At 38.8% G+C, this 15,770-nt stretch overlaps 1 pseudogene across 6 annotated transcripts in view; it reads left to right on the forward strand.

Moving 5' to 3' along the window:
- Window positions 1-3,577: 3,577 nt before the first annotated feature.
- The window catches only part of LOC149242065 (pentatricopeptide repeat-containing protein At4g30825, chloroplastic pseudogene), a 98,723-nt pseudogene continuing 86,530 nt past the window's right edge, over window positions 3,578-15,770 (forward strand). For 5 of the 6 annotated variants that reach the window (XR_016246622.1, XR_016246618.1, XR_016246621.1 and 2 more), the window contains exon 1: window positions 3,578-4,082. The product of XR_016246622.1 is annotated as a pentatricopeptide repeat-containing protein At4g30825, chloroplastic pseudogene, transcript variant X5 (transcript). The remainder of the gene's footprint in view (window positions 4,083-15,770) is intronic. The other variant, XR_016246620.1, reaches the window with a different exon arrangement.

A 15,770-nucleotide genomic window follows, 5' to 3' on the forward strand; every position in this document is an offset into this window, starting at 1 on the left:
GGATCAGTGAAGGATCCTATCGACTCTAAGGACATGAAAGGGGTATACATTATTCCTTGTTCATGTGGGACCCCCTATATTGGTGAAACTGGTCGCTCCATTAATCAAAGGATTAGTGAGCACGCAGCTGACCTTAAGCATAGGAGAACCAAGTCTTCTGCTTTGGCAGAACATGTGGAAAAAACCAATCATCATGTCTGTATTGAGGAGGTTGGTGTTATTCCTAGAGTGTCACAATTCCATCACCGGAAATTTAGGGAAGCCCTTGAGATTGAAAAAAGGCCGAAGAATCTCAATAGAGAGGATAGCTGGAAGATCAGTAGTTGTTGGGTCCCAACCCTCTCCTCCTAGTCGTCTAAGTCACATGACACAAGGACACGAGACATGGAGGACACGTAAATACGAGTATTCAATACGAAACGCAGCGACCTGGAAACAGGACACGGAGGACATGTTATATATATATATATATATATATATACCGAAATATAGTTTTTTATCCATATTAAATTGCAGGTTGCACTTATAATTGAAAGTTTGAAACCCTTGGTGATGACAGCACATAAAGAAGTGCAGGCTGATTTAAATTACAGTTAAACATTTGATTGCTCTTCCAACATAATATGGGGTAGACCAGCCATCCTTGAAGTTGAAAGGTTTCAACATGCCAAATGAATCTGAATGAAAACTCTAGTATTGTCTAAAACACCAAAAGGTCAAGACTCAACCCTAGTGTTTTTCTAAAACAATATCTTTGTGTGCTCGTCTTAAAGACTTAAACTCATAGTCATAAATTTATTATCTTACACAAAGAAAGTTTTTGTTTTTACATTGAGGCTTTGAGCTGATTTCTCCAAGATCACATTAAATCTCAAAAAGTTTTTTGAAAGATCTTTTTTATGCCCAAACAATTAAATGGACTTCAACAACCTTCAAATAGCCATGACAAATTTTCTTCTTGGAATACAATCTGATTTGAAACAAAATGGCCAAGAAATTATCCTTATTGTATCTTTGGAAATCTGGCTGGAAATTAACATTCAATAATCGTGTCAAGTTGTCCAGTGTCATGTTAGGCAGGATCGTATATATTTTCTGACAAGTTGATGACTCACTTTGCAATACTATATACAATATATCAATTTCCAATATGACAAAGTGAGGAGATTACATGATAGTTCATTAGATTTCTATATCAATTTTATTTTTATAAGATGTTGGTGAGGTTTACTCCCTCCACGTAATAAAAGGTATAAGTTGTGGGTATATTAAGCGTTGGGTTGAAACAATTTTTAACCTTTCTTTCTAAATCCAACGTTCCTGATCAAGCTAATTGTTGAAAGTGTAGTTGAATCTAGGCATCTACCTGAAGGACAATGAGACAGAGTTTTCTTTTCTTGTTGATCGTGCTGTTGGGGGTTCAAGCATTTTTGATGGAGAATTAGAGCTTATGTTACATAGGTTGGCTATGATTTTCAATGTCAACACTTCACCACAATACTTGTGGTGGCCCGTGGGCCTTCACCAGGTTGTAATAAGTGTTTCAGCGAATCAGCCCTCACTGGAATGATGGAATCTTTGTTCGTGCTGCTTAGGTTGGCCCAAGCCAAGTACTCTGGCTGCTCCTATGCTTACGAAAACTCCACCAAAATGATGGTTGCTCTATCTATATAGTACAAACCCTTGACTCCTTACGAAATTTCCTTTGCTCTTCTCCAATTCATCATCCGCATAACAGATTTGGGGCTCATAATCCCCAAATTCATAATCACATGACGAACCTTATCACAATGTTGCATGAACATGTAACGGGCTCTTCACAACACAAGGTTTCATTATCTTTGACTAGGATCATTGTGTCCAATAGAGTGAAATCAAAATGCCAGAAACTGAGAAATCTCTTCACATCACACGATAATGAAAAAAATTATAACATAAAAGTTAGAAATGGTGAACGGAAACAGGAAACCCCATCTGGCATCAATCATGATATAAGTTAATTTGAACATGGGTTTAGGGGTTTACTGGTTTACGGGCCGGTCTTGAACGCTGAAGCGAAAACCTGAATGCTGCACAGCAATCGGCACGGGCACCAGCCACACCACACTCTACTCCAGACTCCAAACTCAGTTCAAACTTCAAACATGCTGCTCCACACGACAGCTCCACACACATAACAGCTCCAGACGACAGCACAGGACGAAAATAACCGGGAAAAATCCATTGCGTGGGCAGCGAGGCTTTAAATTACATTTTTTTGTGGGGTATGTATTCAACCTGTCGAAAAATGTTAGGGCCACGTTTTCTACCAACGAAATACGCGTTTTCCAAATGCAGGACACGACGAAAACCAACGATTACGTTTTACATTTTCCAGGACGCGATAAAAACCGTTTTCGACACGTTTTAGGGCCGTTTTCGTGTCCGGTACGTAAAATACGGGACACGGGGCCTTGGAGGACGTGTCCTGTGACTTAGCTAGTCGTTTTCTTCCTTTCTTCCCCTCCCTAGGTATAGCTTTTTCTTGTTGTCTTTTAAGTAATTTCCCCTTGTTTCCCGTTTCTTGTAACCTTTGTTCTTTAAGGTGTGGTTGATATAGTTGGAAGTATTGTAATAGCTCTTAATTTATGCTATTAGTTTTATTCTAATAACAAAAGGAAAATAATCTTGAAATTAATCTATGATAATATAGTAATTTTAACCCTTAAATAAACTATTAATTAATTTTAAACATTAAAATATTCTTTCTAACCCTTAAATTACTTTAATATTTATATATTTAATAACTTTTATAAATAACTATTAATTTAAAATTAATTTATAAATATAAGTGTATAAAACAGTTCCTTTAACCTATATTTTAATAAAAATATAACTAACTATTTATATATTACTCTAATATTTATATATTTAATAACTTTTATAACCAACTATTAATTACTCTAATATTTATATATAATAATTTTGATAACTAACTATTAATTTAAATTAATAAATTTTATAATTTATTTATTTTAATATATATTTATAATTATAAGTTTATAAAATTGGTCCATTTACTTTGATTTTAATAAGAATATAACTAACAGAATTAACTTATTTAATTAAATAAAAGTTTTTACCTCTAACCTTGTCCAAACTAACTGTTTACCGGTTAAATCTAGCCGTTGTCAATTTAGCCGTTACTGGTCATGAAGATTTAGCAATTGGATGTTTTGCTTTATCTATTTAATATGCAAAGCGAGATCTCTTCATTCAACTTGTCCTGACGATGACGAAATACGTCGACAAATAAAATACCATGTGATTTACAACGAAAAATCTATAGTAAACATAATAATAATGCTTTAACATTAAATAATATTCCCAACTTTACCATTAATAAAATAATATTACATATAAATGTATGTTTTTATTTTAAATTCATTCAAAATATAACAAAATGATGAAAAAAACCAAGAGAAAGAGAGAATCATAAGGAAAATTTAGAGGGACCATTATGTACAAAATAATAAAACACCAAAACCAGGATGAATGAACAAACAACTAAACTTTGCAAACACAGTTAACTAGGGTGATTCTTTTAAACTCTTTATCAGCAAGGATGGGAAATGAAAGGCTTTTCTTCAATCCACTAAAGTTATTGTCCACCACCGCTTTCCCACAGGAATCCTGGATTCCTCATCCAGACCATAATTTGTTGACATTCCATCACATTTAAGGGCAATGGCGGCATTCCGGTTTAAAATTAGTCCACCTTTGATCTCTGGGCTCTTACCCACAGTTTTCCGAGGAGCAATTCCATGAATAATCTCGCGAGCCGGGCACGCTGATGGACATTTAGAGTTGTTTGCAGTTCAGGAATCCTGGATTCCTCATCCAGACCATAATTTGTTGACATTCCATAACATTTAAGGGCAATGGCGGCATTCCCGTTTAAAATTAGTCCACCTTTGATCTCTGGGCTCTTACCCACAGTTTTCCGAGGCGCAATTCCATGAATAATCTCGTGAGTCAGGCACGCTGATGGACATTTAGAGTTGTTTGCAGTTCGATGTTTGGTTTTAATTTCTGCTGAACAGGTCAGAATTTTATATATATATATATATATATATATATATATATATATATATATATACACATATATATTTTGTTGTTGTTGTCTGAAAACATGAAAAGTTGATTAATATACAATTCATATTTCTGGGTTTCTGCGAGCACAAAAATAAGGGATAGGATTCTACCGAGCTGGAGAAGCTGTCATTCTGCTAGGTCTTAATTAGATTTTACTGAGTTGGAGAAGCCGCCATTTTACTAGGTCATAATTGGATATTAAACATGGCTTCGTAGTGAAATCTACCCACAAGTTCCAAATAAATAGTTACAGGTTATTTGAAACTGACACCTGGCCAAACAGTGTAGCGTATGCACTGCAAGGAAATTGTGCCACGTTGTAGAAGGTTGGTGGCAGCGTAGTCCACATTAGATGTGAAATGCAGAGGAGGCTGCTGATGCCCACTTCCTTGCTATTACTGAGCTGGAGAAGCCGCCATTTTTCTGAGCTAGAGAAGCCGCCATTTTACTAGGTCATAATTGGATATTAAACAGGGCTTTATAGTGAAATCTACCCACAAGTTCAAAATAAACAGTTACAGGTTATTTGAAACTGACACATGGGCAAATAGTCTAGCATATGCACTGTAAAGAAATCGTGCCATGTTGTAGAAGGTTGGTGGCAGTGTAGTCCACATTGGATGTGAAATGCGGAGGAGGCTGTTGATGGCCACTTCCTTACTATTACGGTAGAATATAGTTAACACTTAAAGTATGTTGTGTGTAGAGTTAATAGTATGACATGTGAGGTGTGACTAGGATATAGCATTAGATGCTAGTGGTTCGTGAGTTGTGAGATACTGATGGTTCAATATCTATCAAATGGGCATATTAATATCATAGTGTGACACAGTTTCTTACCTTGGAATATCATTTAATAATATATAATTTTCTCTTACACTCTTATCTGTGTATGGGCTTATAAAACTATTTTGTTGCAGTCCACATTGGGGCTGTTGAATGGTCAGTGGGGATCTTAATGGCCACTGTGGTTGTTGCCTTACCTCTTTGTTTTGTATACAGATGGATCAGTTAACGAGTTTAATTATGTCGATTCTGAATTCTTTGTTAAACCCTATTAGCCAATCAGTTTTTCTAGTTTTATTTTCTAATCTTAAATATCTAACAAATGACCTAGGACATGAAATACAAGAATTAAATATATCTCAAAGAAGGAAAGAGAAAGAAGAAAAGTGCAAGTGATAACTTTCAGGGTAGCCTATGGCATTCCTACAAATTGGTATAACCGATTGTAGTTCCTAGATTGTAGTTCCTAGTACCACTGACCTACCTTTTGGTCATTTGTTGGGCGTTAATAAAATTATTTATCTATCTATGGACCTATATAACTATTATAGTGCAACCCACATAGGACGTGGAATGGTCAAAGGAGGATCTTAGTGTAGAAATTTCAGCTTATGGTAGCAGATGTGCACTCAAATAGTTTAACCCTACTGCTAAAACTGAAATGTTAGGATACTATCTATCAAAACTTAATATTTGTTACTACCAAACCAAGGATTGAATATTCAAGAGTATAGGTTGCTTTTTCCATGGTCTTTGTTTTTGGGTGTTAAGGTCTGTTACTGCAAAATCTAGCACCCTAGTGCTAGGCTGCACTAGATCCCCGACAATAGTGGGATCCACCACCATTGTCACCTTAATAGCATAGTATTCAAAACCAGAACTGGTGATTGGACCGGTCCACCTAATAAACCGGGTTTCAAACTGGAACCGTTCAAATCGGGACTGGTTAGATATCAATAAACTAGTTTAAAAAAACACATGAAATAATTAATTTTTAATGAAAAAACTATTTTTAAGATTTAAAACCATGATTCCAAACCAATAGACACAAAATATGCAAAGTTTGCTCATATATATGTTGAAATTTCTAAGTATTACCCGTTAGAAATTTTATCCGTATTATCTGGTTTATTTCGCCTACTTGTTTAATTACTAACAAGTTATTTAACCATATAAACACTGAAATAAACACAATACAGTCTCAACCATCTACAGATCAACAACTGAAAGAAATAGACAAACACACAAGTGACACCATTATTTTTGGACAATCGTCCCCAGAAAAACCCAACTTGGGAAAACCGGTGCCGCAATTTTGAGTGTTATATTCTTATGCAGTCTTTATGAGTACAACTGGGTGCCAAATTGGCTCACCCGACAGAGAAAATAATCTGGCAGTAATATCTCTCTATTTGGAAGCAGATATTTTGAAAGTCTGCCCCATGAAACCCTCTCCAACACAATCTAGGGCTCTGCGTCAGCCCTCTGAGGCTCTGCGCAGCCTCTGTGGTTCTCTGCATCACTCCTGCAGCCTCTGCATGGATGACGCAGACCCTTCTGGTCTTTGCGTAGTCGTTGCTGGCCTTTGCGTGGCTCCCTCTAGCTCTGCGTCCGCGTCTCTTCCTCTACGATGGTCTTCCGGCACTATCTCTGCCTCTCTGCCTCGTACTCATTGCCCCTCGCTGCAAACTGATCAATGATTCGATTTCTCTTAGCAAACCTCGCTCTAGAAAATCGAATGACTAATCACTCTGGTGCATCTCCAACTGACCCTCAAGCCTCCTCTTATACTCTTTTTGTTGAGTCTTCAACAGCCGAGATTACATCTCTAATCAACGGCTAAGATTAGAGATTACATCTCTAATCAACGGCTAAGATTAGATTTGGTTTGATCCATGTCATTTAGAACCTTCTAAACTAGTTTTATATTAATACCCATTAATATTTTATTTTTCCTAAGTTTAGACTTAGGAACTCCATTAAAAATATTAATTATTTTAATATCTCCTTAACTAGGTAGAATCTGCCCAAACCATTTATGGGTCTTGGATATCTCATGTGCTTTAGCCTCTCCACCAATTTTCATGGCTAGAGCACATCCGATGCTACCCTAAATCAACACTCCCTCTTACCGAAGAATGTGCTCTAGTAATACTCCACAACTGAGCATCACCCTGATTATACGACATCGGTACCTGTGCTGATGGTAGGCCTTCCTGCCCAACATCCTCTACACTGCTGCATCCTGTACTGCTGCCCATGGCTCTGCCACTGCCACTGCTACATCCGTACGACAACTCCCTCTGCATCTGTGCTGTTGCTGGTCATTTCTCTGAACACTACATCTGCACTGCAGTTCTCTCTCATCATGCTGCATCGTGCTACTGCTACTGCTACTGCACTGCAACTCAGTTACTGAGAAGTAAGTAACTGATCCACCCAACTATTGACATCCTTGTTAGGCTAGAAACCCTCTCGATGCTAAAGCTCTCTCTGCCGCTATCCTGTGCTCCCTCTGCTGCCTTTGCGCTGCTGCAACAACTCTGTGCCTCTCGCACCGCTGCAAACCTTTTTGTGCCATCCTGCACTACTGCAACCTCCTCTGTGCCTCTCGCACTGTTGCAACCTCTCTGCGTTGCCTGGGACTACTGCACTCTAGCACTCTCTGCCGCTTCATCCGCATCCGCTTTTATTGACATTCGCCATACTGCTACTGTCTCTTCGGGGCTCCGATAGCTAGGTATGATCCAAGAGTTTGGGTACCTCAAGGATCCTTGCCCTCATTGCTTGTAGTCCTCCTGACTACAACTCGATGTCTCCCTACCTCTTCCCTACAAGGACATGAGCACTCATGACACATCGTCATCCTCCTCTACCTCCTTTTTTGCCTTTGCTGGCGTTGCCTTGTAGTCAGACGCCTCTCCCTTATTCTTCTTCCTCGAACACTGGTTCGCATAATGGCCCAGTTCCCCACAGTTGAAGCACTTCATCTTGGAGAGGTCCTTTTTTTTCCTCTTCTCCTACTTTCCTGCAGATGCCAGAGCTGCATCCTCTTCCTCTTCTTTCTTGACCCGAGCTCCTTTGTTGTTACTTCCTGTCTTGGTTAGCTGTCTGATCTCTTCTTGGCGAAGCGCTGCTCACAATTGTTCCCAATCTGGAAGATTCGCTTTGCCCAAAATGCTTTGGACGAATGTCTCCCACTCCTCGGAGACTGCGTTTAGGGTGGTCCTCACCATCAATTCATGATCCGGCGTGGCCCCTATGGAAGTCAATTGGTCTTGGATCTCTTGCAACCTGCCGAGGAAGTGATCTACCTGCTCCCCCTTCTGCATCTGGTACGGCCGCAACTGATTTTCTAGTAGCATCTTCCTCTACACGAAAATGCCTTGATACAATGTCTTCAAAGCATCCCACATTTCCTTTGCTGTCTCCTTCTCGGCAATACGCTGGATCACATGATCCTTGGCTCCATCAAAGATTATGCATTTCGCCTTGGCCATCGCATCCTCATAACTTTCATTGTCGGTTGGGTCGATTGGGATAGCCACAGTTCTCAAGGCGAAGGCCTTGATGCGATGTCTATCTAGAATGGACAGGATCCTGGCCTTCCAGATGACAAAGTTGGACGCCCCGTCCAACCTGTCCTGATCCCTCAGTCCATTCATGGTCATCTCTCTACTCTTCTTTTCGACTCCTCTGAGTCTCTACTTCCCTCCTGGAAGTTCTCTGCTAGACTCCCTCTGAGTCTCGATTTCCCTCCTGGAAATTTGCCTGCCAACCGTCGAGTCGTACCTCTCTGATCTCATATGCACCTGCAACATTGATCTGGATTTCTTGGCTAGAAATCCGCCTAAGTAGCGACTCCCTCTACCTTGGTTTTGCCCCATTAGATACCGTTCTGTCTCGGCAGCAACAACACCCCACTAGCTTCACTCCCCGCAATCTGCCCATAGCTTCCTATGCCCCAACAACTGAAGGACTGAGCCTCTAGGCTCTGCGCAATCTCGGGAAGGCTAATTTGCTCCCTTGGCCAACTGCGTCAACCCTCCCGGTCTTTGTGTGGCTTTTTGTGAGCCTCTTCTGCCTTCTTCTGCCTCTGCGCTGGCCTCTTTCTGGCTCGAATTGATGATGCAATCCCTATGTATCAACCCTTCTCTGCTGCTTTTTTCCTAGGAACAACTTCTGTCACTCGGGACAACTGTTTCTGCTGCAAATTCTCTAATTCAGCTGGCGCCTTCAGCTCTCCTGTGATCTGCAATGCTCTGATACCATGTTGAAATTTCTAAGTATTACCTGTTAGAAATTTTATCTGTATTCTCTGGTTTATTTCGCCTACTTGTTTAATTACTAACAAGTTATTTAACCATATAAACACTGAAATAAACACAATACAGTCTCAACCATCTACAGATCAACAACTGAAAGAAATAGACAAACACACAAGTGACACCGTTATTTTTGGACAATCGCCCTCGGAAAAACCCAACTTGGAAAAACTGTTGCAACAATTCTGAGGGTTATATTATTATGCAGTCTTTCTGAGTACAACTGGGTGTTAAACTGGCTCACCCGACAGAGAAAAATAATCTGGCAGTAATACCTCTCTATTCGGAAGCAGATATTTTGAAAGTCTGCCCCACGAAACCCTCTCCAGCACAATTTGAGGCTCTGCGTCAGCCTGAAACCCTTTGCGTCAACTCTTTGAGGCTCTGCGCAACCTCTCTGTTTCTCTACGTCACTCCTGCAGCCTCTGCGTGGATAACACAGGCCCTTCTAGCCTCTGTGCAGTCACTGCTGGCCTCTGCGTGGCTCCCTCTAGCTCTGCGTCTGCCTCTCTGCCTCTGCGTTGGTCTTCCAGCACTATCTCTGCCGCTCTGCCTTTGCACTGGTCTTTCGGCACTATCTTTGCCTCTCTGCCTCTACGCTGGTCTTCCGGCACTATCTCTGCCTCTCTGCCTTTGCCCCTCGCTGGAAACTGATCACTGATTCGATTTCTCTTAGCAAACCCCGCTCTAGAAAATCGAATGACTGATCGCTCTGGTGCATCTCCAACTAATCCTCAAGCCTCCTCTTACACTTTTTTTTGTTGAGTCTTCAACCACCGAGATTATGTCTCTAATCAATAGCTAAGATTAGATTTGGCTTGATCCATGTCATTTAGAACTTTCTAACCCAGTTTTATATTAATACCCATTAATATTTTATTTTTCCTAATTTAGACTTAGGAATTCCATTAAAAATATTAATTATTTTAATATCTCCTTAATCGGCTAGAATCTGCCCAAACCATTTTTGGGTCTTGGAGATCTCATGTGCTTTAGCCTCTCCGCCAATTTTCATGGCTAGAGCACATACAATGCTACCATAAATCAACCATATATACCATGTAAAGGTGAATATATCAAAATGACTTCGAGTGCAATACATGTCAACAACAAAATATATAATCAATGAGGCTCTACATGGCCTATAGAGTCCAAAAAAAAACCTACAAGCTATGGGGCCACTGGCCTACTACAAGTCTATGTATATGATATTAGTGATCGACATTATCACTTGAAACTTCTCATCATGATCAAACTGAGTTGGTTGAGTTTTGATTCCCAAAATTTGCAACTGCTTGTGTCACAAACTTCTCTGCTGGTTCAGTGACTCGAGTCTCAAACTTCTGAAGGTATTCTGCCCTAATATGCCCTATTACTTCATTTGGTGCTCTACATGGCTTTACATGACCCCCTATCCCAGCCAAGTGTTTCTTGAACCTGTTAATACCCCCTCCTTCAGTAAATTTTTTGCAATATTTGCAGATCATTTCGCCATCAATCGTATCACAATGAGCCCATGCAGTATCCTTGGCTTTTGGAGGCATGGTGGCTACTACTTAGCTCAAAATCTTTACTGTCCCACTACTTAAGCAAAAACTCAACACTCTTTAAGCACACAATGAAGCTCACAAAAACTCCAAATGAGATATGTGAGGCAAATGAGAGGGGATACCTCCTTTTATTGGCTTGGAAGGGTCGTTTTTCGAGGGAGACAACCCTTATTTTCCCTCCAAACCACCTCACAAGCCTCCAAGAATGTGTTTGGTGAGTCAGCGACTGGTCTGGCAATTAACCAACCGGTTTATGCCTGATTTGTCTAAAAAAACGACGAGGGAAGGTGGTTGACCGGGTTTTTTGACCAGTTCGGTTGGTTTGGCCAATGAACCGACCAATTTGACTGATTTCTGGTTTAGACCGACCTATTTTTAATATTATGCTTAATAACAAATTCTCTTGTTGTTTTGTGGATAGGTGTTATCTCCACAAAGGAGGCTTCCCCGACAGGTTTTGGAGATTAAGCAACCCAAGGATTCCTAGGCTAAATTTCTTCCAAGGATCTTGCTACATAGACACCATAGAATAATCTTCAATAATGTATGGCTCTTGGTGAAATGAAGTAGCGATGTCCAATGCCACATGGTTTAGGTTCGAGTTTGAGTTCAACAACAATTCAGTTAGATTCCAATTCGAATTTTTGATAAGATTCGAATGTGGTTCGCCATTAAATTTGATATATATATATATAAAAAATTTACTCAAGAATAATGCTCATCCCATGCACATATTTTTTATAATACAATTTAATATACAAAACACCTAATTTAAATAAATTATATATATAATTTTTTACCACTAACGCACTCCCATTCATATATATGTATATATAAAATAAAGCATAAAATTACTCAAAAATAATGCTCATCCCATTCGCATATTTTTTATAACAAAATTTAATATATAAAACATCTAATAATAAGCATATATATATATATATATATATATATATATATATACTGAAGATGCACTTCACAACCAGTGGTGTCGGTAATTGATTGTATATCCAGTGTTTAATGCACCACTTCTTCGGGCACGCAATAGGTTAATGCGACATTTTTTCAAGATGGTTTGCTTCCGACAAGGCCGTAGAGCACCAACAGAACGACAATGATTGGCAATTCATAGCTTAATTAGCCTATCGCAGATTCACAAGGCACGTTTGACTGGTAATTCATGGCTTAATTAACCTATCGCAAATTCGCAAGGTACATTTCACTGCTTTGCAGAGGCTAAAGGTTGATTTCAAAAGAGGAAAGTGAACTCAAATCGAACCCCAGTCGAATTTGCAGTGAACCTAAACCATTTTTTGAGGTTCGTCGAATTTCAAACCTCAAGGTTCAAATTCGATAAACCTTGTGAAATTGGTGATGTTAAAGAGTCAATGGCTCAAGATACAATTTGGAAATGCTCAAACTAATTCCCAAACACATGCTACTTTGAATTTAATGATTTACAAAAAGTATAAAGTGATGGAGAATGGAGGATCAATGCCTTGGCTTATTAATGAATTTCTAGGCATATGGAGTCAGACAAGGAGTGAGTCAATGGTTGAAGACCTTGGATGGAGTGGGAAAGAGAGAAGGATAACTTCTCATTCTAACCCTAGCAACCTTCCAAACTAGGAGACTTAAGGTCAAGGAATGTTAAAGATAGTTTCTTTGATGGATACTTGAAGACAAATTTTGCATATGAAGGAATCCGAGTTCATAAAATGGTATATAATTTATGAAGAAGGCCTAATAAAACTCAAATCCAACAATTGTAGCAAAATGGAAGATAATACTCACAATAAAATAACACTATTCATCCAAGCATTACTTCATCAATCCAAAGAAAGTTCACCCATCCAAAACATATCTTCCCCAAGACAATTCACTTCACTTGAAAGATCCAAAGCCAAAATTTACAAGGAAATAATGCAGAAATTTCAGATTGTTATAAGATTTCCCTTCCAAAACTCCATGATAAAATGAGAGGAAATGCACCTCTATTTATAGATGAGGTGCTCAACTTCCATCGTAATAAAATAATAATTTTCTAAGTTAAAATCCCCTAAATTGTTAGTGTTTGTAGCTTAGACAGGTATTGCCATGAGGGTGTCTACTTATGGAAATCATTATTTAATGTATCCTATGTTTTTTCTAGAAGTTCACTTTATTAATTAATTAATAAAGTGACTAAAGTGGGTCATTTAATGATTTAATTAAAAGAGAGCCATTGGTCTCACGGTTATATCTTAACCGTTGAAGATTAGGTTTTGGGCGTCAAAGTTATAAAAGGAGAAGAGTGAAGAGGACAAAGACACACATAGAGCATTACTTTCACAAGTCACATGAGTGAAGGAGAAAATCAAAGATCTGATTTTTAGCCATTGGTGATGATTTCAGCAGTAGTTTAGCAAGTAGAAGGCAATCAGTCTTCAGCAAGGAGGAGGCAACTAGTTAGCAACAACGAAAAGAACAACCATACAACCCAGTAGAGCAGGCTATACAACAATTCATATGGTTGTAGAGAAGGTTGCCTTGATTTTTGCGTAAACTAAAATTTTTAGGTTTGCTGTTCGTTTGATTAATTTCTTAGAGCCATTTTCCCTATAAGGTAGCTCTTGTAAGTTCTGAAGATAATTTTAAATGATGAATTGATCTAGAAGAGCAGAAATAATTGTGCACTATGTGTGATTACTTTTCTTGTTTTTCGTTGCATGCAAGAGTTAATAATATTCCAACAAGTAACTAGATTTGATATGTTTGCTTAGATAGTTGGTTTTAGGATAATTTAACATGGTATCAGAGATTTTGCTCTGAGAGAAAAGTAGATCTATTGTTTTCCAAGTTACTTCAACAAGCTTGAGAGACAGATCTCAGGACAACCATGTCAGTAACTAGTGTGAAAGTTGAGGATCGACTTGATGGGGTTTCAAATTTCTTACCATGGAAGGCAAGAATCTCAACGAACTTAAAGGAGCAAGGCTTGTGGGAATTCATGTCCAACCCTCCTCCAACAATTCATCATGGGCATCTGTGCTTGGGGGCATCTTTCCAAGTGGGAGAGACTTTAGGATGACTGCATCTAAGAGGAGACTCGTAAAGAGTCTAGGGCCAACAAGTAAGGAGGAGGAGCAATAGATGAAAACTTGGCCCTAGTCAGCAAGATGAAGAAGACCAAAGGGAAAGTTTCCATCAAGAAGGGTGATAGTTAGGGAGAGGGACAACAATGTGGGTAGAAGGGAGATATGAGCAAAGATCAAATTCTATATCTGTCGTAAGAATGGCCACTTTGCTTCTTAGTGTCCACAGAAGAAGAAGTCAGGGGAAGTCGTAGATAGTTGCAATGACAATAGGGACACAATTGAGCAAGCTTGCTTCCAATTTCGAAGAGTGTATTTTCACTTGTGTCTTGCGGCTGTTGGGATCTTCAACATGGATTCTTCTTTTAGGCTCTCTATTAAGTCTAAGAAATCCAGAACCTGTAGGAGAAGGAATCATAACATATGACCAATTCATTTGAATACTTCCTCCTAGATCAGAGGCCCACTTCCTTGACAATAACATCCCCCAAGCATCTGGTACATCAACTACAACTATGTCCATTACAATCATTATGTTAGGGTAAACTGATAAATGTACCTGTAAATCCTTGATTAACCCATGAACTTCAATCTTTTTAGAATCCATGGCACATATGTTGTAATAAGGCCTAGAAATCCTTAAATTGAGCTGCTCCATGACCCTTTTGGTCATAACACAAGCCGAGGCACCAAAATCCAACATGCAGTTATATAATCGATAACCATTAACCAGCAAAGTAATAAAAAATGGTTGATGCTCTTTGTTATCCGGATCCATACTTTGCAAATATATTGGGGCATCCTGATAGACAACTTCAGGAGCCTTTTCTTGAGAAACATTAACATGAGGAGCTTCAATGGCGTTCAATAACTTAGCCTTTTGGGAGGGAATCTTCAATATCTCGGTGACAGGAACCCAAATTTTTGCATTATTCAACCATCCTCCCAAATCAATATTCAATCTAGAGCTTGAACCAAGGTTAAAACTTCGAGGGGTAATTTGATTATCGCTTTGATCCTTATTCCTTCTTTGATAAGTTAACCCTTTATCTTTCGCAATCTCCAAGACTTGCTTTGGAGAAGGCTTTTCACCAAATAGTTCAACCATCAAATCTTTTTCCTGACTAAAGTTATTGATACTATAGGAGGATGTAAGAGTCTTGACATCATGACTATTTTCCTTAACTTCCATCCAATCCTCCATAGATAAATGATACTCCTTACCAACAACATTTATTTGATTACTTGTCCCAAGCATTCCACTATCCATGATTCTCTTTACAGTGGGGCAAGTAGCCTCTTCATGAAGAGCATCACAAGCCCTACAATAAGGCGAAGCTTCATCCACAAGATTGGCAGATTCAAGTGGATTTGGCGGTCTCTGCTCATTAGATGGGCCTTTCTTCTACCAAGCATTATTATTTTGATTATTATTATTCCTAGGTTGGAAACTTTGTGCTTGAGATCTTTCCATCTGGACCAACCTAGATTGCAAGGCACTTATTTCCTTAGCATGATTTGATATTAGCTTTGCTTGATTAAGTTCCATGCTTTCAAGTTTCTGCATTAATTTCTGCATATGGTCATCATCAGATTCTTTAATCTCTTTTCCCTTAGATTCTTTCAATTTACTTGGACCCCTATCAAAACCTGGAATTTCAGACTTCCCAGATGCTTTCTTATCGTTCTCAAGTTCCTTAGCTAAAACCTGGGCAACCTTATAATCATTAGTTTTAGCACGTCTCAACTCATAGGAAGTATTAGCATTAAAGTCATCAATATAAAAATCCAAAAGAGACTTGCAATCTTGAGGTAACTCTTTAACAATACCATTAAACCTTTTATTGAATTCCTCCACAATCTCATTTTCTTTCTTCTTTATGACGCTAATAGCTTTAACA

Source organism: Pinus tabuliformis, chromosome 8, assembly GCF_031772625.1.
Source record: "Pinus tabuliformis cultivar Carrire ecotype Pingquan chromosome 8, CPIR1, whole genome shotgun sequence".
NCBI classification, from domain to species: Eukaryota; Viridiplantae; Streptophyta; class Pinopsida; order Pinales; family Pinaceae; genus Pinus; species Pinus tabuliformis.